We start from the raw sequence: 22,792 nt of genomic DNA on the forward strand, positions 1-22,792 counted from the left end.
TGCCTAAATAAACAAACAAAACAAAAAGGAATACATGTTTCTTCCACGGGAGAAAAAATGTGAAGCCAGATTCTATACTAGCATTGATTATTGTAAATCCAGATAAATAATAGATAAAAGGAACAAAAATCTACCATTGGTATTACCGGTGAGGAATCATGTGACATGATATGGGAATTGAAGTCTGATATACTTATGTTCAGACTGGAAAAGTGGATGAATTCCATATCTGAGGAGAAACACAAGATTAAAATTATTATTATTATTATTATTATTATTATTATTATTATTACCTCTTGTTATTTGCTTTAGCTGTATTTTAACTTGACCAATCAAAAATACACAAAGAATCTACATATTTTATGATAGGCATATTTACATAATCTTAGGCAATAAAAATAAATAAATAAATAAGGTGGAAGGGGAAATACTAAAACCATAAGGACAAAGTTAACAAAAAGCTTTTGTGTAAATTTTAAGTAAATAACTGTTTGGAAAACATGGTAGGTAGTATTTATATAATAAAACATTATATTACAGAATATAACATTGATATGCTGGGAGTATTTGACATCTTTTGTGAAGCTATGCCCACTCTAATATATTCAGAAAGGATGAATACAAATAAATGCAACACATAAGCAGTCCTTGATTTACTGTTTTTTTCACCTTCCATTTTTTCAGGTATCTTATGGTTATTCAGTACTGTAAAAATAATTTGGAAAATTTAAATAATGATTAAGCAGCTTATATTGTGAATGTTTAACGGATGGAGATGAAGGAAAAAATTCCTTTAAAAGTAGTTTTTTAGGAATCTCTACAAATTTTGTAATGACATGCTCCCTTTCTAGAGCACAAAGAAAAGTTTTTTGTTATTTTCTTTTTATTTTCCTGCGACATATTAAGTACCTGAATAAGATTTGACTGAAGTGTAATATATTAGTATAATCATCAATGTCAAAAACAGAATCTGAAGACTTGGTTATCTTGAATAGTAACTATTCACTGAAGCTAGTTGTGAAATTGTGAAAGAACATGTAATTCTACTTGAACAACATAGTAGAATAAGATTGTGTACAAATTAGAAAATCTTATATAACATAAGCATATATAAGAATCTTTCAGTGTGTAAGACATTTGGTTTGGTATTTTGAATGATATAGCTTTTTTTTTTTTTTTTTCCATTTGGAATAACTAATTAGCTGACATTAGTTTAGATAAAAGAAATGTATCTTATCAGTTAAATTTGACTGGTCAAGGCTGAGGATTTCAACATTTATGCAAATGAGATGAGAGGTGAGCTGAAGAGATGAGCTGAGGGGATATCTTTATACATCTGTTCACTTGCAACAATTTCTCATGAACATATTCTTTATTTACTACAGAAGCAGAAAGTACACATTTTTTAGCATAAATGCAGAAGACACATTGGTCTAATACAACTCAGTCATAGAATCACAGAATGGTTTGGGTTAGAAGGGATCTTAAGGAACACCTAATTCCAACCCCCGACCAATCTCTCAAAACCACGTTATTGTTCTAGAGAATTGTTTTGTTTAATCCTATTTGTAAAACTTATTTTCATGACACTATTTGTAATCCATTCATTTGTTATTCCAACAAACTGCAGAAAGCAAGAACATCAACAACATTCTATCTTTGATATTGGCATTGACCGTGAAAAAGAAAGGAAATATAGTTTCTGAAATATGGATTTATCATGTATTTCTTGTCATCCATTTTTATTTATTTATTTCATTTGGATTTTATTTTTTTTCTCCTATATAAGTTGCTTCTTACAAATTAAAACAAAACAAAACAATTTTAGCAATAAAAAATATATTATATTTCTAAAGTTTCCAATCCAGTTCTGTCAGTTGTAATTTAACTGAGCAGTACTATGTTTGGGATTAAGAGTTTTGTATTCTCTGTTGAACATGTGCATGAAGGTTACTTGCACATATTGAGAACACAATAAGTTATTTATGTTCACAGCTCTCTTTAAGTACAATATTACTTCTGTTGAAATAAAAAATGCATCCTTTTAAAGTTAGGCACACACTTCATTATCTTTCTGAGTGAGGCAGTTTAGAGAGGGAAAACAAGCAAATGAAGAAGAAAAAAATATTAACTATGTGAAAGACTGTTCAAAAGATGGGCATAAAAAAAAAGAGAGAGATTTAGGACATGGAAAATATATATATATTTCTGATTAGGCAAGTGCTTCAAATGAATAAATAACTGCATTTACTATATAGTAAATGTGATATAGCATATATATATGTGATATAGTATATGTGATATAGCATAGTGATATGTGTATGTGTTTCACAAACTGGAACTCCCCACCTCTTCCTGCTGTTGCGTTATATATGTAATTTGGCTAAACTGGAATCCTTCCCACTTGTGTGAAGGCTGCTACACCTGTGTTCTTGTGCATTTGAAGATGCCATTCAAAATACTGCCTTTGGCTCTGTAAAATGCCTTTGGTTTTAGGTCTTGGTTATTTCAAAAAACATCTTTTTTCTTTGGTTCTATGAAGATTCTCTATCTAAATCTTTATTCTCTAGGCTTATAAAATAACACACATAACCAAATTCATTTTAGATTGAATTCTAACAAAAATAATGATTTTATATACTCATTGACATAAAAAATACTGATCCTAAGACTGTTGTATCTTTGAAACACACAGGTATACAAATACGTATAATGTAATGAGTTATTGTGTATACAGCAATAATATATTTCATATAAACATCCAGTATTCTTTATGTTTATTATATTCATTTTGCAATTTGCTATTAAACCTGGTGTATTCTGAATGAGTAACATTATGGACTGAGCACAAGCAAGAATCAGGATATTTAATAGTCAGAAAGCTTTTTGTTTGTACTGTAAGAAAATTGAACATACCACATAATTTTTCAACGTTAGTAGTTCAATAAATGTTATAATATATAGTTTCACAAAAGGTTAAATTTGGTTTGAGTGGCTTTTAATTTGGCCCTATCAAGTAACTAAGAATGTCTGTTACTGTTATTACATTTTCAACCCATTTCATTATCTTTTAATACATGGTCTGTGCAGAAGCCATAGAAATGTATCAAAAGTCATATCTTTAGATAGACAATATGTCTATATAGTTTAGATAGAACAATATTAGTTTAGATAGAACAATATGTCTTATACATTTAACATAATACTAAATACGTGGATATCTGTACAAATATCATTAAATGAAATACTTGTAAGGGGGGTTATTTCTTAAAATTATAATGACAATTACTAGATAAGAAATCAAAATTCTAACTGGATAAATGTATGGATCAATAGAATATTAACATAAAATGCATGCTTTAATGAAATAAATTTTCTAATGAAAAACATTTTATTGTGCATATTGTTTTGTATATTGACTAGAGAAAGACCCAGTCTCTGTTGTTATTTGATGATACTAACATATATAATAAAAAATCTTGGTGGAGTCAAAGGTGTTAGAGAATATTTTGTTTGATGAAAAAAAAAATCATTATTGCACCTTTCTAAATATAATTAGCTTTAAAGATAATCATTTTCCTGCAGAAAGAATCTGTCCCCATTCCCATATGTTGTGTCATTTGACCTCTGAGAAAAGCTTCTTATTTATTATAGCTGAAAGCATTTTTAAATAGACAGAAAATGAGTTGGTCAGAACTCCTTGGAGGAAGCATACAACAATATCTTGAGCTTACAGTTTTTTGTGGCTTAGAGCCTATAAGCTACTATGAAAACTCTAAGTCAGTGACCTATAAAAACCTAGAGCTATTGGCTCTATTCTGTTTACCAAGCCAAGAAATATTATAAGGCAAAGATTTAATTTGTAATTACTTTTCTTTTTTTATAGAATATTTTTTGATTTTTCTATCTGAGTAATAGATGAGCTCTGCGGGGAACATTTGACAAAATGTCATCATTACTGAAATAATTCAATGCCCAAGTTAATTTATTGCACATTATAATGCATTAAAACAAAAATCCTCTATATTATTTGATTCATTTGATATATTTTTTATTAAAAATATTATTCGATATGAATACTTCAGATATTGAATATAGAGCACAGTACGGTTAACCTAATTCAACAATCACATGGCATGATTTTATTTTACACCTTCAACTGTTGGTATGATACAATATATAGTAAGGGTAACTTTTGACATTTCAAATGAAAACGAAAAAAACACCAGAGCCCTACTGTATGAATAAACAAATAGCAAGTAACATGATATCTTTTCTCTAAGAAAGCTTTCTAACTAGTACCAATGTTTTATAGAGACATATAATCACTTCATACAATCTGTAAAAAATAAAATCAGTTCAGTGTATGTTTAGATGTCTCTGAGACTGAAGACTAGGATGTGAAAAAATGAAAAAATGAATACTATAAACAATTAGGTTGGGCTTTCATATAATAGAAAATAAAATAAAAAATAAATTTCATAGACCTAATTTCCATTTTTAAGTTGTTAGTGTGAAACTTTTCAGCTCAAGATTATATATTAGATATCCCAATTTAATATATAATAATGTCAGTTTATACTGTAGGTATATTTTTATATATTATTCTAATTAGAGAACTTTACTTCTAAACTTTTTATTCCTGTGTCAATACTTGTATTCTTCCTTTTTATTATAAATATCTGAGAAAAATAGCTTGTACTAAAATCTAAATATTAAAAAGTATTTATTTTAGAAACAACTTAAAATACTGGTAGCAGCTCTACAGTCAGATGTAAAAAAAAAAAAAAAAAGAGAGAGAAAATGTGATAAAAATCTAGCAATGGAAAAAAAAAGAAAACAATAATAACGGCAGCAAAAAAAAAAAAGAAATGAAGTTTGACAGAAACAAAAACTGTGTTCAGAAGGGATATGCTATTCCAATAAAAGGTGCAAATGAAAAAGAAATAAAATGAAAAAGCATCAGCAGCACCAACAAAAAATGCTGGAAGGAAAACCTCCAAAAGAGTTGATTTTTTTATACTTTTTTTTACTACCTCTAGAAAGGTAGTAAAAAATACATACAATAATACAGATTTTTATAAGCTAAATAAAAAGAAATTTAAAAAATACTTATATAAACTTATTGACTAAATCCTAAATTATTAAAATTATTAACCCTGAAACATGTTCATGTCACAATTTCCTGTTTTAACAAGTCTGATCCAGCCCCCACCTATGGATTGTCTACTTTGTCTTTTCATATCACACACTTCCTGGGCACATTTTTAAAAATGTCTAAATGTACGTAAGGTTTATAAATGTCTAAAATTGTTCCATCACCTTACTAGGGATGGAGATGAGGCTGACCAGTCTATGGTTACGAGGATCCTCCTTCTTACCCTTTTTGAAGTCTTGTTGTGTCAGGAGATCTCAAAGGGCTCTTGGGCTGCTTACTATTTATGGTGTAAGATCACGGACTTATGGTTATATTTGCATATGAATATTAGTTTCTTCCAAATTTGGCCTGAGTTAAACTTTCTTCCAAATTTGGACAGCAGTGTGTGCGTGTGTGTATTGCTCAAATTAGCCCTTTGGCTATTTGTCTTCTGTCTCCCCCATACCCAGGATGCATCCATCATGACCACACAACCAGAAATATCCAACAAGACTGCCATTGATGGTTGTCTGTTTATGCTGGATGTTCTGCTTGAGCAGTGGTTCGGGAGGAAGTACAACATCACATGACTGTAAATAGAAATCTTGATTAATAATTAGGAAATGTAAATGAGGCTTAAGGATAAAGACATATAAGGTTAAGATTTTATCTTTTTTTTTTTTTTTCCTGAGATAAAATGCAATTCATCATATAAGTAAATATTGTAAATTTGAATTTTCATTTGAATTACAGTTCCTAATGTTCCATGGATGGTCAGTCAATTCTTTAAACCATAACCAATTATCATATCTTGATCATTTCTGAGGAGCTATTGCTATGAAAGCCAAGAGGCCTGAATATTTATATTATAACAAAGAAAGTTTTTATAGATGTCTGTTGGAGAAATAGATAAGTGATGGCACATCCCCTCAACCATAGGTTGATAACCTTAGGACAGGCAGATGTTTGGGTGTTTCCAACACCGTCTCAGGCTCTCAGCAAACATATGATGTTCATTCATGGTCTTTTGCTTTTCTGCATTCTCAACCATCTGTTAAAATGGCATCTTGCCTGTTAACAAGCTAGTTGTATTGCTCTAAAGAGATGGAAACCAAGTAAATATAGGGTGAGATGGACTGTCTGAAAAAATATCAGATATGGATATTTCCACAAAAATTCTTTCCATTTTATCCATATTGTGTCACAATCCTCTTTACCTCCCTAAATCCTTAAAAATTAGAAATTAGAAAAAAAACAAAACAGACAAAAAAATACCCACTGTCTTTGTCATCTTTATTTTATTGTAATATACGCTGCTGCGTTTATTATTTTATTTATATGTTTCATTTGTAAATATTTTTAACCTATCTAATTAATATCAATGACTTTCTGATATAAACCACTGACTTCAATAGAACTTGTTCATTTCACACTAGCTAAGCACTGTCATAGAATCACAGAATCATAGAATCAGAGAATCTCCCAAGTTGGAAGGGACCCACAAGGATCATCAAGTCCAACTCTTGGCTTCACACAGGTCTACCCAAAAAACCAGAATTCAGACCATATGTCTAAGAGCATAGTCCAAACGCTTCTTAAACTCCAACAGATTTGGTGCCATGACTACTTCCCTGGGGAGCCTGTTCCAGTGCACGACCACCCTCTCGGTGAAGAACCTTTTCCTGATATCCAACCTGAACCTTCCCTGTCTAGGCTTTACTCTGTTCCCTTGGGTCCTATCACTGGTCACTAAAGAGAATAGATCCGTGCCTGCCCCTCCATTCCTCCTCGTGAGGAAGCTGTAGACCGCGATGAGGTCTCCCCTCAGCCTCCAGTCTTCCAGGCTGAACAGGCCAAGTGACCTCAGCCGCTCCTCATACGTCTTCCCCTCTAGTCCATTCACCATCTTTGTAGCCCTCCTATATATGAATAATGTATTTATATATTTATATACTTATTATATATTTTGTATATTAAATATATATGATTGTTTTTATTTCAATATGTAGAATTGTATGAAGTTTTACATTTGAAACTCAAATCATACTATTATCCAGCTTTTCCAATATTAAAGAAGGGAAAAAATTAAAACCTAAGACTTTCTGGCTTTCTTTATACCTTCCTTGTATTTCTCTGATGCAATGTTTTTGGGGATCTTTGATGTCTTCCACAGGAATAAAGCAAAACCTTTTGAATATTGAATATAATGTAACATATTTTACTCAAAAAAAATCTGTTACTGTAGGCCTTCTAATTAATTTCTAATCGTGTATACCTTTTGTCTTCCTATATTTTGATAAAAGTCTGGACATAGACAACAGGTTATGGGAAAGTAGTAGAGTTACCACAATGATTTGTTCTGCATTTTATAATTTCTGAATCAGTAATAAACCACATGAAAAGCTTTTGAATATATTTTTCACTTGTGTTTCAAGTTAAAAGATTTTTATTTTTTAAAAAAACTATTCAATTTTTATTCATTATAAATAGCATCAGATTGATTATCTAGGTCATCTGATACTGTTCCTTTTCCCATATTGTGTAAGGAGGTTTGCATTAACCATCTGATTCTTACTGAAAGAAATATTATCCATTCCAAAGTCTAGAAATTCTTGCAAATTTTTAGTAATAAAAATGAAAAATCTCAAGCAGTAGCCAATAGAGAACACTACTTCAACACAAAAACATATTTTTAAAATGTAACTTTATTTCACATTAAACTTTTATGATAAATAAAAGATTATATTAATATTTCTAGAATTATAAAATTAAAAAACAGAACTGGAAATAAACATATAACATATTTATATTAGTAATTATTGCTGTTTCTTTTTTTCCCTCAACTGTATTCTTCTATATTACACTTGAAGCTTTTTAGATCAGAGGTTGCTCTTTTCCTCTGTCATTTGGAAGATAAATTAAATAGAAGCCACTAAAATGAATGCAGATTCTGATGAAGTATGTACAACAGTCATGTCCTGTTGTTACTAGTATTAATTTAATGAGACATGGCATCAGAAAAGTATATACAAAAATATATACAAAAATATATATAAATACTAAGAATAGTACTTTTAATTTCTTTATGTGAAATATTTGAGTTTGGCTGAAATTATTTCTTTTTTTTTTTTTTTTTGTATGCATTGTTAGAAGGCTTCTAGTTAAGAACTTCCAACACTTTAATTCAATTTTCAAAAATAATGACTTTGGACAATATTTATGTAATGCCTAAAACTTTGGAAAATGCAGATACTCGCTTTTATCCATTTGGTAATTTTCATGTTTAAATAAACACATATCCTACCACTGAATCCATGAGACTGAAGTGGAGCAGAGAACAGAAAGTTTTTCTTCATATAGGGAAAAAATAATTTGTTCATTTCAATATAATTTAAATAGAGAAAAGAGAATAAATACAAAACCTTTTAAGCTCATATGACAAATATAGCCTTTTTTGTTTGTTTGTTTTTCACAATGAAATGAAGCAATGTGCAGTTTTACATGTAAATCATGAACAAATTAAGTTATTCAAGCTAAAATAAACTCAATCCGGTTAGAGTAAAATCAGCACAAAGTTATTTCCTTCAAATTACTTGCAGATTAAATTTGCTGGAAAAATTCTAAAGAAAGGACTCACCTGACAACAATAGTTGAAAAATGAAATTAAATTATTACTGTTGGTACAATTCTTCATTGTCCTCTACATAAAATGAATCTTACTGAAAGTCTTCTAACGGCTTCATAATATAAATGGAGGTAGAAAAATATCAACAGAAACAAAACCAAGTTCAGGAGGGGAAGAATCATTGGACATATGCATATCTCAATGCCAGAGCAAAAGGCAACATATAAATTAAATATATGCAGGAACCATTCAGGAAAACAAAGTAATTCCACCAAAGTTATGTGGCAGATCTCTACAGATGGACACTTTAACCCATACAGTATTTGCATGTCATGAATGTGAAAAGGCTATTAATCTCAACCTTGTTTATGCTTTTATTTATTTATTTATTTATTTGCAGTTATGTGGGTAACATAGCTGATATATGTATTAATCCATTCCTGGAAGGACTCCTTTGGCTAATATGATTCTGCAAATAAAGTGGATTCCTGATAGTGATAAGAATTATGTATGTCTTTTGTCCTTAGGATCCAGATTATTGCCCACATTTGGCAAATGTTGCTCACATTTTCTTTCTTGTCTTACTCCTTTCCCTATCCCTTGCCAGGGACTTCATCCTACTGCTCTAGATGTGTCTGGCTAATGTCAGTGAGAGAGTCAAAGTCCATTACTTTTTAGTAAATTGAGATAATTGTCCTGCTGTCCTGTACTAAACTATAATGGGTGCCTTGTCTCCTGCAATACCAAACACCACAGCCTTGGACTGATAACATGAGAGACTGCTATGCTGAGCCTAACCTTTTGTGAGGGTTGATAGAAACAAAGAGAGTGGCTATATAGCTTCATTCTTTCATTCTTTTTGCACAACAGCAAAATAAATAAATAAATAAATAAATTGCAGTGGATAAAATAAACATTAGAAATGCTGAGGAGGATGACGAGATATATTTGTACAGAGGATAAAGAGCAGAAAGAACGGCTCATAAGAATGTAATGCTGAGTTCTCTGTTTTGCTTTGCTTGTTTGTTCTGCTTTTGCTTTAGCTAGTAAACTGTTTTTACCTCAACACATGCATTCTTGCACTTTTACCTTTCTATTTCTCTCTCCCATTCCACCTGGGGAGAGTGAGAGAGTGGCTGTGTGGTGCTTAGCTGGCTGCTGAGGTTAAACTACAACATCATGATACCTCTCGGAAATTACTGTGCTTCCTAAGGTTAGTAATTGGTGAGAATCAGGCAACAGTCTTGGACTAGTGAGGGGACATCATAAAGGAAGTAGATAAATATAGATGTGGAATACGGAGTACTTCTCTGAAACATGACAAAAAGTTATAGGCAACTTTATCCATAACTAAATTTTAGCACAACCCCCTGCAGTGAGTATTGAATACATACTATTGAGTACACTGGAAAGAAACATTCTGGGTAGCATTTAGGCATGTGTTTAACATTAAACTCTTCTTTGACTAGAGACTGACTAAAATGAATGGTTAGTGTTTTCCTGACTTGTGTGCTTAGATCTGCAAACAAAAACGTGCAGGAAAACTTAGGAAATGTGGTATCTTAGAATATATTCAAATATTGCATGGTACTTTTTAGCATCTTTTTGATGAATATCTTTCAAATAGGGCTCTGGGTACAAATCATTGTCTCTCTTAATAAGACAGAATTACTTACATTTCATTCACAAGAAAAGATGGAGTAAAATAATCTTGGCCTGCTGGAGAGAAGGATTATCATAGCTGTTATGTTTGAGGATGTGCCAGCAATTGGAATATCTAGAAAAAATAAAGTACATGTTATATGCCATCTTAAAATCAACGATTGACAACAATTTATGCTGTTTGTTTTTCCAAATTTCAGACAAAGTCATTACAACATTATTTTTTATTTAAGATACACACTTCTCCCATGCTCAGTGAAAGCTTATCATAAACATACAGTGTATTATACACTTCTGATATTAACTTTTGTTAAAGTTTTATTTTGCTTGTCTTTTTACAATATAATTTAGCAACAAGAAAATTGAAATAAAACATTATTACTGAACTATTTTTTTTCTCTTTTTCTGTATTTGTTTAATCCTTTTCAAAATATTAAGAGAGGATTCACTATTGTTTTTCTTTCTGATTTCTTTTTGAAAACAGTCCATAAGGACCAGAGGGAACAGCATGGAGCTGTGACAGGGGAGGGTCAGGCTCGGTGTTAAGAAAAGGTTCTTCACTGAGAGGGTGGTCAGGCACTGGAACAACCTCCCCAGGGAATTGGTCACAGCACCAAGCCTGCTGGAGTTCAGGAAGTGTTTGAACAATGTTCTCAGACATATGGTTTAATTTTTGGGTAGTCCTGTGTGGAGTCAAGAGTTGGACTCAATGATCCTTGTGGGTCCCTTCCAACTCAGGATATTTTATGGTTCTATAATTCTATGATTTTAAGATAAGTAATGATGTGACTAATTCACTGGAATAACTTCTGCAGTCCTTGCTCCAGTCTATTTCAGTGGTCATCCTTACCACAAAATGTAAGCAAGATATATTTTACCATGCATGCTCTACTCTGTAAAACTCTTCAAATCACAGAACCAGTGAAATCCTTCTAGAGGCTTCATGAGAAGTTAAGATTTTCACCCACTTTTCATTATTAAAAACAAAAAAAAAAGATTTTTTTTTTTAATAATTCAAAAATGGTTTAACTGGGGGGGGAGGCAGTGGGATCAGACTGTGTTTTGAAAGTTGTTTGCGTCATAATAACCGTTTCTCAACAGCAATGTCATATTCTCTTATTGCTTTCTAATTACTACTTAGCAAGCAGATTAAGTTCTATTGTGTTCCAAAGTAGATTTAACTTGCTGTATTACTTATCAATATAACCAGCTGTTCAGTGGTAGATTCAGTGATGAAGGCATTTTTAATTGCTTTTTTTTCATTTGGCTAAGTAAGTTCAGATGGTCACTAATTAGTTCTGTCATGCTGAGGTAGTTTTGTTATGAACAATGCAATCGGTGTTTCATTGAAAAGACAACTTTCACAAGATCAACACTGGTTAATTATCCCTAGGAATCCATCCTCAGTTTCTTTATTTGTCATCGCTGTCATGAATAAGGTGCCATGAATTAAACTGAACTGCCACTTAAAAGAAGGCTTCTACTGGTGCACATAATGATTTCTCATTTTCCTCTGCTCAAAAGCAATCAACTGAAACAGTCATAAAGACTTATTCTTTATTAAGGTCTATGGCTTGCTTTAGGGCAGCCTAAGTTATTTCAAAATTATAAGGCATTGAAGCAGTTTATGATATACATACTTGTGTCTGCGTCTCTTGTACATAAAACTTCATGAGATTTGGAGCTTTTTCTTAGGTATTTTCATCTCATTCTATGAAAGAAAATAGTCTTCCTGTAATACCAGAGAGAAATAATAATGGCTCTTTTATTCAACATAAATAACAATAAATAAAAATGAACAAATAACAACAAATAAATAATGAACACGTTATTTTTCCCCATGCTTAATTTTCATAAAAATCCATTTCTGATATTTTATAAACTTTTCATTTTTTGAAATATAGCATGGTTCTGGGTTATACAGTTTCAAAAATCATTTATGGTTGGAGGTAAGAATGTCAGTGGAACTCCCTAGAGAAGTTTTCCTTAGAGTTTTTAAAATAAATGTTTCTTCATTACTGTTCCTTCTTGGATGTTTTGTAATACCTGTTGATTATAAAAGCAAATGCACATTGATAGAATAAAGAGACTAAAGCATCACTAGTGAAATATCATTGCTGTGGAAAAAATACGTAATACTTTCTGGAAACTGCCTATGATACACCAGGAGCCTATGTAAAGCTGAGATTATAAAACTCAGCATTCATGTAATAAGGAATTTTTTAGCTTATTCCTTACCATTTTGTGTATCTTCTAGAGTGCAACAGTGTTTCTTGACATTCTCTGTCTGTTTCAATCCTATGTATTTATCATAAATATGTGGGAATACCCAACTGTACTTTGATGAGACGATGTATGCTTCTTAACTACCAATGTCTGTTTCAGATGGTTATAGGATCAAACCTCTAGAGAATTTCTGAGAGAAGATTTGAGAAAAAAAAAAAAAGCTAAAAAGATAAAAAAAAATATCTTGCAGGAAAATAGTTTGTAAGGAACACTGGGAAAAAATACATTATCATGATCTGCTTAGGGAATACTCAACTGCGGATATTAATTTCTTCCTATGTTCATCATATTGTGGAAACTCCTTAATAGCAATTTCCATTTGAAGAGACAAGTGGAACAGAAAACACAATAATGATTATGTGGCACTAAAAAGTGTCTTCTTGTCTAGCTGACAAAACCAGATTTATAGCAACTCAGTGCAGAAAAAATGGAATGGTTGTATAGATGATGACTCCCATCAGGTCCAAATCTTTATTAGAGTGTCAGTCCCTGTATTAGAATTTCTTACTCTACATTTTCTCACTTACAACTTCAATTCAATGGCCCCAAAATATTAAAATTAATTTTATAATTAAATATGTAATATATTTATGCTTTTAAAAGCAATTAGAAAAGATCTTGACACTTCCTACATACGAATATTTTCTTGCTCCATATTTTGTGGTTGTACAATAATTGTTCTCTGTACAACAAATGATGGAAGTAGAACCATGGAAGTAGAGCAGGAGTAGAACCATGGTAAAAGCACTTGAACCCAGTTCTTAACAAAATACTATTTTATGTATGTGAGTTTCACATGAAGAATTTATAAAACCAAAGCAAGAAATAGGTGAATATTAAATTATCCAGACACTTCAGAATCACCAAGGACTTATTTTGAAGGATGTTAAAAAAAAAACTAACTCAGACCTTATTTAAATTTAAAAGCGGAAAGAAAAAAAAAAAAGAAAAAAAAAACTAGAAATAACATAGAAAGCCAATAAACTGTTTAAGACCAAAATACCTGCTTTTAGTGGGAAACCAGTGTCAAAGGAAAGTTTCTTTTCTTGGAATGTGATCTCAGCCTCTGTGCATCTAAGGCAGCTACTTAGAACTGGGCAAGAATAAGTATTGAAAGAGCAATGTGTTGAAAGAGCTATTTCGACACTATAAATTAAACAGTGTTAAAGTATAAGCTCAAGCATTGTTCTGTAAGTATCTATTCTGCAAAATTAACTTAATTGACACTTCCTTTCAATGTTTTCCCTTGTGTCAGCTAGCATTTTCCCAGAAAATCCTAGTGAAAGTACAGGGCCTATATATGACTTATACCACATCCAGTAGGTAGTTTGAGTGTGGCAGTCTTGAATTAAAAGAAAGCTTAGTTGTATGACTGTGATCCAGGTAGCTCTGCTTGGCCTCAGAACCACCGAATGTTTCCTGTCTTGTTTTACTCAGTAATAGAGACATTGCTTGAATTCAGTACTAAGTACTGTAGAGAAGCACATCAGTCATTTAGGATTCAAAGCATGACATTAGCATTACTTTACTTTTTGTGTTAAACATAAAACATTTTTGTCCAGCTCCAGGTCTCAGTTTCTGTAACTGATCACTGGGGAGTTGTTGCTAACCATGGGGTCCCTGTTTTCAGCTTGGGACCCACCTCTTAACTTCTCATGTTTGTAGTCCTGCATGCTGCATCCTGTGTTTCCACTTTCATACCACAGCTGCATTCCCCTTACATAAGTCAAAATTATCTTATTCTGCACAAAACAATTACTGGTTTCTACTAACTATATAAAAACAGATGATTGTACCAAAAGTAGGCAAAAGTAAAAAGTGAAAAAATAACCATAACCACCTGATCATTAGGAAAATTGCTGTTACAGGTTAACCAAGTGGCAACAAAAGCTCCAGCATGTCAGAAGATACTCAGATTAAGCAAAACTGACATGTGTCCATCCTGAGGCCTTTCAAACTCAGTGCAAAGCCTGTAGTTTCTTACTAGCAATTCCAGAACTATATTATGGGGCTACAGGGGTATATTTGTGGAATGCAAGGGCATGGGATTGACAGCAGTCTACTATAATAAATTGAATTTGTATCATTGTAGAGAAAATTATGCAAGATGCATTGTGACAGTAGGAATAGGATTCTCAGTTGCTTATAGAAAAAAAAAAAAAAAAAAAAGGTTCCTCTTACCAAAGTTATTTCACCTGCTTTTCTTTCCTGTAAGATTAGTAGTTAAAGCATCTTCTCCAGAGGTAGGAGATTTGGGAATGAAATGTTGAGAAGTACCTTGATGTCTCTAAGACAGGTTATGATAATATCTTAATACGTCTGGAATTCAAGCTTTAAATGAGAAGTCAGGTTGAGATCTTTAGTATCACAACCTTAGAATCTGTATCAGCCCTAGTTTGAGCACTTTTCTTTATACCTGAAAATTAAATAATATTTTCTACAAATTTCACTACATAAATTAAATATTCCAGGGTAATACTATAATTGGCTGCTGATCTATACTGTTTAATTATTTGGCTCCTCTCATTTTATTCAGGCAACTCAAAATCTGGATTCTACATGATCTCAGATTTTCATTTCTAAGAACAAAAATCTCTACTTTTGGCATGTTATTAATTCTCCTACATGTTCATTTATCAGAGAAGAAAAAAGACAGAATAAATAGCCATTATGACCATCTTTATCAAGTCTATGTTAACTGCTTCTTACAGCAAAGTGTACCTTCAAGTTTGACCATCAATCTGACCTACTGATTCCCCTCCCTAAACATTGTGCCACTTTAAAAAAAAAAAAAAAAAAAAAAAAGCTTTTAAAAAGCTATGGCAATTTCTTAGATAATGTCATTATTCCCATTTTCTTGAAGTTTCTTTGAAATCAGTGCATGAGGTAATAAATTAGTTGCCTTTATCTGAAGATCTTCCTTCATTTTCATTAATTTACTTTTAATGTTATCACTGGATATTGAGTGTGCTTGTTTTGTTTTTAGAGAATAAACTGTATCTCCATAACTGCAATTTATGTTTGACAGTGATTTTGTCCTGTGATGGAAGTGACAGAAGTGATCAAATTGTCATTACTTATCCTGCTATTATCCAAGTTGCTGGTTATTTACGAAAAGTTACATCAGTTAAAAACCCTTTAGTCATTATCTCTGGATGTTGTTTGCAAAGTGATTTGCAAAATGTACCAATCTTTTATTTATTTATCTGTTTATTTATTTATTGTATTTATTATATTTTTATTAAACAATCACATAAAATATTTTAAAATTTTGGAAGCTTTTTATATCAATCCTCATAGTGCTTGTTCCTACTGTTTTTTTGTTTGTTTGGTTTTTGTTTTTTTGATCTGTAACTGAGTGTATAGCACAGTACAGAAGGGGTAAACATGCACAAATTCTAGCACAAGTAGGTCTCTCAATATTAAAAGCTTCCAATCAGCTTGTATCACCTTCCCTAGCAAAAAGACTTGACATTTCAAAAAGTATTTTGACAGTGTAAGAAAATGGCCTTAATGTATTTTATTGATGAAACAACTTTTGAACTGTGTTATGAAATATGCTACAATGATGAATCCCCAAGTTGTAGGTGGAAAGACAAGTTAATCATTATCTGCACTACCCACTGTGAGCTTGACAGTACTACTTTTTAATGTGCATTATTTTCTGGGTATTTCAGAGTGAAAGGACATAACAAAGGACAATAGATTAATATATTATAAAGTGTTTTGTAGAACCCCAAGAACTGTCTCTTCCTATAACTGGAACTGGATTATTGCTATTGTAGAAACTGAATGATGACTAAGTCACCCTAGAGGCATATTCTTTGTTCACCTCAGTGAAGACTGAGTGAATCAGCAAATTCTGCTTCACAGTTTAATTAAACTGACTCGGATACCATGTACAGCAGCCCAGCAAATACAGCTTAGCTTCTGTCATTACTGGTAAAAGAACACAGGCTTTATACTTTATACTTTTTATATATAGTTTTAGCTTTGTTTCCTCATGGTCAGCCAGCACTGGGGCACAGTGTGAAATGGTGGCTCCCTCAGAGCTGGGTGCTGGGAGCAGTGGGGGCTTCCCCTGGGATGGCTGGGCAGGGCCTCACTGTGTCCCATCACCCTAGCCAGGGCTGACAGCCTGGACGACTAAAATAGGGACCTGGGCTGTGGGCAGAGTGGGGGGAGGTCCAGGAAGATGGGCTGGGCCAGTCAGGGCTGTTTTAGCTCATCTGCCTCACTTGCTTCATACAAAGTTCTCTGAATCTCTTCTGAGGCAAAAGTCTGACCAAAGGAGGAGGTTACAGTGCAACGAATCCCTTTTCTGTCAACTGAAACTGGGGAGGTTATTGTGCAACTTTTGAGCAACTTGTGAAGCAGTGATAAAGAAGCTTTTTACACATTGGAAGATGTATAAAACCAACCCCAAGCAAAATCAAGACTGAAGGAAAAGATTTTCTAATTATGAATTTTATACTCTTGGTGAAGGATGCTGGTGACTCATCAGAAAAACTTTTCTCCACTCCTTCTCTGAAGACTGAAGGACCCAGAAGGACTTTGGAAAGGAGAGCAGAACACCAGAAGAAAGGGATAGATACTAAAAATGTTTGTATATGACCTTTAACTGTATTATAAAAGGGTTTTCCTTTATTAATTGGTGTAGTGGGTTTACGTGGCAAGGTTTTGGTAGCAGGGGGCCATAGGGGTGGCTTCTGTGAGAAGAATCTAGAAGCTGCCCTATGTTAGATAAGGGCCCTGCTGCTGGCCAGAGCCAAGCCAATAAGAGATGTTGTTTGCTCCTCTGTGAGAGCATATTTAAGAAAGGGAAAAACAAACAAACAAAAAAACCCTGCTGCTACACAGCAGCTGGGAGAGAGAGAGGAGTGAGAAGCAGCCTTGCAGGCACCAAAATCAGTGAAGAAGGAGGGGGAGAGGTGCTCCAGGCACTCGAGCAGAAGTTCCCCTGTGGCCTGTGGTGAGGATCATGGTGAAGCAGGCTGTCCCCCTGCAGCCCATGGTGTACCACCATGGAGCAGGGTTCCACGCTGCAGCCCGTGGAGGAGACCACAGTGGAGTAGGTGGTCCTGCACTGACGGAGGCTGCAGCCTGTGGAAGACCCCTGCCAGAGCAGATTCTGGGCTGGACCTGTAGCCTATGGAGAGGAGACCACGCAGGAGCAGGTGACCTGGCAGGAGCTGCTGCCCATGGGGGATCCAGGCTGGAGCAGTTTGCTCCTGATGGCTGGACCCCATGGTACGGACCCATATCTGGAGCAGTTCTTGAAGAGCTGCTCCCTGTGGGAAGCCCACCCAGGATCAGTTCAGGAACGACTGCATCCCGTGGGAGGGACCCCACAGCACAGGGGAGGAGAGTGACCGAGAAGGAGCAGCAGAGACGAAGTGCTATAGATTGACCACAACCCCCATTCCCCCGTTCCCCTGCGCCGCTTGGGGGGTGGGGGGCGGGCGAGGAGGTGGAAGAGGGTAGATGGGGGGAAGGCATTTTTGGTTTCTTTCCTTTGTTTCTCACTTCTCTAGCCTGTTAGTAATAGACAATAAATCTTACTATCTCCTTACTCTGAGTTTGTTTTGCCCGTGACGATAATTGTTGAGTGATCTCCCCATCCTTATCTCAACCCTTGAGCCCTTTGCATTGTATTTTCTCCCCCTTTCCCTTTGAGGAGGGGGAGTGAGAGAGCAGCTGAGATGGTGCTCAGCTGTCCACCAGAGTAAAACCACCACAATTAGGTAGTTTGGACAATACTAGTGTTACTGTAACTTGACTACGCTTTAGGAGACTGAGGGGAGGCCTCATGGTGGCCTACAGCTTCCTCATAAGGAGGAGTGGAGGGGCAGGCACTGAGCTCTGCTCCCTGCGGACAGTGACAGGACCCAAGGGAATGGCATGAAGGTGTGACAGGGAGGTTCAAGCTGGATATTCAGGAACAGGTTCCTCACTGAGTGGGTGGTTGGGCATTGGAATGGCCTCCCCACGGAAGTGGTCACTGCTCCAAGCCTCCTGGAATTTAAGAAGCATTTGGAAAATGCTCTCAGACGAATGGTCTGATTTTTGGATTGTCCTGTTCGGACCCAGGAGTTGGACTCGACAATCCTTGTAGGTCCCTTCCAACTCAGGATATTATATGATTCTAATAATAGGTAAATTTTCTCAGTTTTGATTTGACTGTTAAAAAAAAAAAAAAAGATAAAAAAAAAAAAGATAAGATATAATAACAAATCATTGGCTTCCTATGTAATGTGTGTTTCATTATGCTCCAATAGAGATTTTGAGTGTAACAGTGTATGGAAATTTTACAAGCTCAAGATTTTTTTGTCCAGTTAATTTTTTTTTCCATACAAATTATGAAATACTATAAAATAGAACACTAATGAAAATTATATTTGTTTTTCTAATAAAAGATAAAATGGGATAATCTAGCTAGCTTTAAGGGCTTAGAATAATTAAAGACACTCAATGAAAAAAATGCATAAGTGATTCAGAATTCAAGCAATTAAATTTGAGGTTGGTATTAAATTCCACTGACATGGCTTTATGAAGACAGAAGGAAAACAAAAAAAAAAAGAGTTTTTAGCAAGCAACCATTACTTATTTGATTATTCAGATTACTCCTAAGGTGTAGTTCACAAAGATCTTGTAAGACAAAAACATATTTAGGAACAATGTCAAAACCTCCATTGATTCTGCTGGGGTTAACCAGTTTCCCTGTTTTTGGAAAATGTCATCTGATCATAACATCTCTATAATGGTTACAGTGGTTAAAGTATTGTATTAGGTTCTTCAAAACTTTCATGGACTTGTGTCCTGCTCTTGACTGGCAGGATATAGTTGGAAACACAGCCAAAGTAAAAATGTGAAAGATGTGGACTGGAGTGAAGAGGTGTTCACACAATGTTAAAATCTCACCATCTTTACCTTGAACAATGTTCTCAGTTTCCATAAGCCAACAAAAACAATTTTACTATTAAAATTAATAAAATTAATGTTTCACATGAGCATGCCTACATTTTAACTGAAATGTCAATTGTTTAAGTTTCTTGTCTGAATATTGTCAAGACAGAACAAGTTATACAGTATGTTTCCGCCTGCAAGGCAAACAATTCAGCTATTTAAGATACAGTGTTTTAGGTTGTTAAGAGGATAAATTCGGTCTAAGATAATTTTAATCATTGACACTACTTTCAGAGTACTGACCATAACAAGACAAAATATGTAGTCTTTATTTCAGCCTTCTTTTCCAAAAGCTTAATCTCCATACTTTGCATTCTAAACCTTTCAAAGTGCTAAATTCATCGAAGACTTTTAAATAAAAAATAATGTCAGTGGCTTAAGAAATCACTGAACTGCTAACCACTGGAGAGTGAAAGAGTTTTATGAGGAAATGGCACAATATGCTTATTGAAATGGCATAATATGCTTATTCTCTTTTTGTAGTTTTACCTCAGCGTTCGTTGATTATTCAGGAAATAATTATCAAAACAATAGCTACAAATTGATATATGCATTTGTTTGTGGAAAGTATACTTTGTATCCACTTTGTAAAAGAGAAATACTGCATTTCACTTGTGAAAGTTTGAATGACATGATGTCAAATTTGTCCTAGCAGATTACAGACAGTGACTATGGTCTGTTCCTCAAAACATATGACAGACAGAAGCTGTACCGTCACTGAACAATCATTGCACATGACAATTTGTTGCAACAAAGCTATCCAAGTATGAGAGCATATAGTTTCAGATATCCAACAATGGATAGCACAAAATGTTCCTATGATGAAGTCAAACTGTTAGAAACTACATTTATGGCCAAATCTTGATTTAGTTTAAACAATGAATTACCTTTGAATTCACTGGAGGGATGATTGTCACTATTAACATAGGAGTCAGAAGTTGACATCTTGATTACAAAGAATGTAAAGCTCCTCATGCTTCAGCAAGAGAAACTTTTGCTCTAATTGCTCTAATAGAATGCATTTATTTCTCCATCTGTGAGATACATTATGCATTTCATTTTTTCTGTAACTTATTTCACGAGCTACCTTTTATGACTCCTGTGAAGGAAGAGACACTTGTAGAAAAGCAGATAGAATAAAGTTAATATTATGAAGACATTATATTAAGTTAACTTCTTGGATTGATTTAAACTTTTTGTAGGCCTCTCAGTCCTTGGCATTGTTTTTGTGTTTTTTTTTTGTCTTTTTTTTTTTTTTTTTAATTTGTTTTCCCATGTGTTCTTTGTTTTGTTGTTTATTTTATCTTTTTTTGGCTGTTCATTGATTTTTTGTTTGTTCTTCTTATTGTATTTCATCATATACTCATTAGTGAAAGTAAAATCATTGCCTACTGTTTTCATAGCCTCTGTTGTTTCCTCTAGGCCTTTTTATGGTATCGTCTCTGACCTTTTCTTTTTATTGTGTTCTCATCATATAAACTATCAGGTAAAAAAAGAATGGAAAATCAAATACAATCAACATATCTTGTTTCCTCCAAAAAACCAGACTTTACAGTTATTTCTTTATAAAAGTAAAGTAAAAATAAATAAATAAAATAACAGAAAATTAAGATCTGTTAGATCTTACCAAAGGAAATCAGTTTAGATACCAAATACATTATGTATACAGACATTTGAGTATTTTCAGTAAGAAGCAGCTATCCCATATCTATCTTTTTTCTTTTTTCTTCAGACATCTATCATTTTCAGTGTTCTTAATGTTTTCAGAATCTTGTAAACATATACAACAAAACATCTCCTTATTCCTTATCTTTATGACACCATCAGCCTCCGTATGTAATCTCTAAAGAACTTTGATCAGTCTATGCACAAGCTTTCATATTAACCTAACAAAATAGTGATTGCCCAGACCTTGTAACAGAATGTTTTTAAATCATAGCAATATTTTGCATCCATTCCTCTGGGCATCCTCTTGAGTAGTTGTGGTGGTTTTACCTTGCTGGGCAGTTAACTCCACTACAACTGCCCTCTCAATCCCTCTCCTCAAAAGGAGATGGGGAGAAGAAAGTATGCTGGAAAGAAAAGAGCTCATGAGTTGAGATAAGGATAGCTTAATTAAAGGGAAAAGAAAGACGGGAAAAAGCACGCAAAATCTGTACTGAAGCAAAGATGGAAAAAAAAAAAATTATTCTCTACTTCCTATCAACAAGAAATTTTTGGCCAAGTCCTGGGAAGCAGGGCCTAAATACAGGAAGTGGTTGTTCAGGAGGACAGATGTCTTCACCCTTTCTCCTTCCCCTTTCCCAGATTTTATTGTCATATGGTGTGGAATATCCCTTTGATCAGTTTAGGTCAGCTTCCCTGGTGATGTCCTCCTCCCTACTGGCTCTTGGGGGTTTGTAAGGAGTCTTGGTGCTATGCCAGCACCTCTCAGCAATAGACACAACACTGGTGTGATACTGATGCTGTTCTAGCTACAAGCGCAGAGCACAGCACTGTATGGGCTGCTGTGGGGAAAGTTCACTCCATCCTAGCCAGACCTAGTACAGTGACATCCTCTGACTATTGTTTTAGTGAAGAGTAACTGCAGGAGACAGAATAATTTTGACTTTAACGAGACTTTTTGAGAAGCAAAAGTACCATCTATATAGCACATAAATTATAAACTCACTTGAATGTGTGTGTGTTTGGTGACCTGAAAAATCACCTGCTGGAGTCAGTGGAAGCCTGGAAGTTGGAATAGACCAAATGCTCTAATATGGAGGTGTAAGTACTGTGATACTGCAACCACATGATATATAACAAGACTCTGAGTAATTCTGTGTTACTCGATCAAGAATGATTCCCACAGAATCTGATAAGAGTGGCAATGTTTCTAGTGCTGACTATCCAATATGCAGCCATATGAAATTTTACTTTGAGGCAGGTTTTATCTGGTTCAGATATCCTGATAAGACTAAGGAGATCTCAGAATACACACACACACACATATAAAAAACAAAACAAAAAACGAAAACCAAAACACTTCTGACATCACAATGCAGTGTCACAGAGATGCCTCAAGGACCATTTTGATTTTTTTTTTTCCTGAGATAAGAATTACAGTCTTAGATTAT

At 33.9% G+C, this 22,792-nt stretch overlaps 1 protein-coding gene and 1 long non-coding RNA gene across 6 annotated transcripts in view; both read right to left on the reverse strand.

Moving 5' to 3' along the window:
* Window positions 1-7,242, reverse strand: part of LOC308193844 — a 9,224-nt gene extending 1,982 nt beyond the window's left edge. The window contains exons 1-2 of one of the 2 annotated variants that reach the window (XR_013950001.1): window positions 5,382-7,242; window positions 147-229 (exon numbers count right to left, since the gene is read on the reverse strand). This is a non-coding gene — a long non-coding RNA (uncharacterized lncRNA). Of the gene's footprint in view, window positions 1-134; window positions 230-5,381 lie in introns of both variants that reach the window. The other variant, XR_013950002.1, reaches the window with a different exon arrangement.
* A 1,578-nt stretch (window positions 7,243-8,820) lies between these two features.
* LOC308193832 (uncharacterized protein) overlaps window positions 8,821-22,792 on the reverse strand; it is an 83,252-nt gene continuing 69,280 nt past the window's right edge. For 2 of the 4 annotated variants that reach the window (XR_013949969.1, XR_013949970.1), the window contains exons 3-5: window positions 12,065-12,156; window positions 10,439-10,539; window positions 8,821-8,874 (exon numbers count right to left, since the gene is read on the reverse strand). The gene's annotated coding sequence lies outside the window, so the exon portion shown is untranslated. Of the gene's footprint in view, window positions 8,875-10,438; window positions 10,540-12,064; window positions 12,157-12,176; window positions 13,804-22,792 lie in introns of those variants that run through there. The other 2 variants (XR_013949971.1, XR_013949972.1) reach the window with 2 other exon arrangements.

The sequence above is a fragment of the Anser brachyrhynchus genome (assembly GCF_964034855.1).
Source record: "Anser brachyrhynchus genome assembly, chromosome: 4".
NCBI classification, from domain to species: Eukaryota; Metazoa; Chordata; class Aves; order Anseriformes; family Anatidae; genus Anser; species Anser brachyrhynchus.